Below are 3,885 nucleotides of genomic sequence, written 5' to 3'. Positions count from 1 at the left end.
ACTTGCGCTGCGTAAGAAGCTCAGGAATCTGCTCGCCAAATCTCAATAGCCTAGCTCTCATAGTTTCCGAGATCTCAGCGTTCATCCGGACGGACGGACAGACGGACAGACGGACAGACGGACAGACGGACATGGCTAGATCGACTCGGCTAGTGATCCTGATCAAGAATATATATACTTTATGGGGTCGGAAACGCTTCCTTCTGCCTGTTACATACTTTCCGACGAATCTAGTATACCCTTTTACTCTACGAGTAACGGGTATAAAAAAATACTTAAAATGATATTCCGAATAGTATAAGATAATATGTCAAAAAACATAGAAGCTATAATTTGTTTCATATTATTTTCCTACCAATTTTCCGCTATATGATATAGTCGTCCGATTTTGATAAAATTAAATTTGAAATTCAGAACTAATTAAAAAATGTTATTTCCAAGCGTAGGAGGTTATATGTGAAAAAACACCGAAGCTATAATTTGTTTCATATTATTTTCCCACCAATTTTCCGATCGTTCCTATGGCAGCTATATGATATAGTCGTCCGATTTTGATAAAATTAAATTCGAAATTCAGAACTAATTAAAAAATGTTATTTGCAAGCGTAGGAGGTTATGTTAAAAAACACCGAAGCTATAATTTGTTTCATATTATTTTCCCAACGATTTTACGATATAGTGGTCCGATTTTGATGAAATTTAATTAGAAACTCAGAATTAATTAAAAAATGTTATTTCCAAGCGTAGGAGGTTATATGTTAAACAACACCGAAGCTATAATTTGTTTCATATTATTTTCCCACCAATTTTCCGATCGTTCCTATGGCAGCTATATGATATAGTCGTCCGATTTTGATAAAATTAAATTCGAAATTCAGAACTAGTTAAAAAATGTTATTTGCAAGCGTAGGAGGTTATATGTTAAAAAACACCGAAGCTATAATTTGTTTCATATTATTTTGCCAACGATTTTACGATCGTTCCTATGGCAGCTATATGATATAGTGGTCCGATTTTGATGCAATTTATTTCGAAATTCAGAATTAATTAAAAAATGTTATTTCCAAGCGTAGGAGGTTATATGTTAAAAACACCGAAGCTTTAATTTGTTTCATATTATTTTCCCACCGATTTTACGATCGTTCCTATAGCAGCTATATGATATAGTCGTCAGAACTTGATAAAATTAAATTCGAAACTCAAAACTAATTAAAAAATGTTATTTCCAAGCGTAGGAGGTTATATGTTAAAAACACCGAAGCTTTAATTTGTTTCATATTATTTTCCCAACGATTTTACGATCGTTCCTATGGCAGCTATATGATATAGTCGTCCGATTTTGATAAAATTAAATTCGAAATTAGGAACTAATTAAAAAATGTTATTTCCAAGCATAGGAGGTTATATGTGAAAAAACACCGAAGCTATTATTTGTTTCATATTATTTTCCCACCAATTTTCCGATCGTTCCTATGGCAGCTATATGATATAGTCGTCCGATTTTGATAAAATTAAATTCAAAATCCAGAACTAATTAAAAAATATTATTTCCAAGCGTAGGAGGTTATATGTTAAAAAACACCGATGCTATTATTTGTTTCATATTATTTTCCCACCAATTTTCCGATCGTTCCTATGGCAGCTATATGATATAGTCGTCCGATTTTGATAAAATTAAATTCAAAATCCAGAACTAATTAAAAAATATTATTTCCAAGCGTAGGAGGTTATATGTTAAAAAACACCGAAGCTATTATTTGTTTCATATTATTTTCCCCCCCATTTTACGATCGGTCCTATGTCAGCTATATGATATAGTCGTCAAATTTTGATAAAATTAAATTCGAAACTCAGAACTAATTAAAAAATGTTATTTCCAAGCGTAGGAGGTTATATGTTAAAAAACACCGAAGCTATAATTTATTTCATATTATTTTCCCACCGATTTTACGATCGTTCCTATGGCAGCTATATGATATAGTCGTCAGAATTTGATAAAATTAAATTCGAACTCAGAACTAACTAAAAAATGTTATTTCCAAGCGTAGGAGGTTATATGTTAAAAAACACCGAAGCTATAATTTGTTTCATATTATTTTCCCACCGATTTTAGGATTGTTCCTATGGCAGTTATATGATATAGTCGTCCGATTTTTATATAATTTAATTCGAAATTCAAAACTAATTAAAAAATGTTATTTCCAAGCTAAGGAGGTTATATGTTAAAAAACACCAAAAATATAATTTTTTTACATTTTTTTCCGATTATTCCTATGGGGCTATAAGATATAGTTGTCCGATCTGGCTGGTTCCGACTTATATACTACCTGCAAAAGATATAAGACTTTTGGGAAAGTTTCAGCCCGATAGCTTTAAAACTGAGAGACTAGTTTGCGTAGAAACGGACGGGCAGTCGGACAGACGGACATGGCTAGATCGACTCGTCTAGTGATGCTGATCAAGAATATACATATATACTTTATGGGATCGGAAACGTCTTCTTCACTGCGTTGCAAACTTCTGACTGAAATCATTATACCCTCTGCAAGGGTATAATAAGGAAAGCCGAAAAAAAATGAAGGCCAATACTGGGTTGCAAATAAAAAATATTAAAATGAATGGCTCTAATAAAATATTAAATGAAAAAAACCGTAAGACAGCCTCTAGTGTCAATTTCCATCTAGAAATGCAAAATTATGCAGTTTTAAAAAGAAACTTGGCCATTTCTAACGAAAGCGACTCAATGGTCGAAATCTAAATCTGAACTGGAGTATGGCCCAAAGTCTGACCGTGTAGATAAAGTTGTAGACTTGGGATACGGTTATTCTGGCAATGATCAATATTCATCTCCAGCTGATGGAATGCTTGCGGTTATGATCCGTGGTCAAGTGAAACCTTCGTCTTCGTAAATAAATTTATACGAGGTGAACATTATGCCTAAACTCTTTAAAGAACCTTTGAATGTGGCAGAAATACTCACCCAAATGTCACGGATCAAGGATCTATGCATTCCGAGGACCAAGCAGTTGTTAAATTGCTTATAGAACTAACGGAATGTATCTACCCTGACGAAAAGTTGGGAGAACGTTATGCCCTAAGATACTTCTTGGGCTTCGTAACTTAAAAAAAAATTCAACGTAGATAATTTCCCTAAATGTATTAAAACTCTGTCCTCAATGGACAAAATCCAATCAAAAAATGAGCAGTACAGGTAGACAAACATTCTAGTTCTTTAGAGCAAACCCACAACAGACGATCGCAAAATTATTGCTTTGTTGGATTCGTCCAAATCGAAAAAAAAAAACAAAAACAATTTTGAAATTAGACTTAAACTTTCGTCCTGTTTACAGATTTATTTTACGAAATCAAAGATCACCCATAGAGTAGAATATTATGTACAGGCACCATTTGCTCTGCCGAAATTGATAAATTTTTTAATCAAGCATTATGTTAAATCCATAGATAATATAACTGGGTAGCCCAGTGTTAAGTTTCTTACAGTTTGCTGTCGTTATCCTGTTATCCTTGCTCTTATGTTACAATTGAACATGAATTTCTCTTTAAATGTAAGTTATTAACATGGGAATTTACCCCTTTATCTGGTATTTTCTGTAAGCGTGGGAGTTAAGGAAAACTCCCCCTTCTGTTTTAAAGCTGTTATTGTGTAAAATGTAAAAATCAACATGGCTCTAACATGGACATAAAAATGTTAAGTGTCAAAAATGTTAAGCACAAATTGCATATGAAGTGGGTTTTAATTTTGTGCAGAGACTAAATTTTAAAATACTTGAGTAACAAATTGGAAAACACTATTTTTTTTTGTGCTTAAATTTCAAGAATTGTGGTTGGAAAGAAACTCCTTATTTTTCCTTACATAATATTTGA

The sequence above is a fragment of the Drosophila subpulchrella genome, chromosome 2L, assembly GCF_014743375.2.
Source record: "Drosophila subpulchrella strain 33 F10 #4 breed RU33 chromosome 2L, RU_Dsub_v1.1 Primary Assembly, whole genome shotgun sequence".
Classification (NCBI taxonomy): Eukaryota; Metazoa; Arthropoda; class Insecta; order Diptera; family Drosophilidae; genus Drosophila; species Drosophila subpulchrella.
This window is presented reverse-complemented; position numbering follows the sequence as displayed.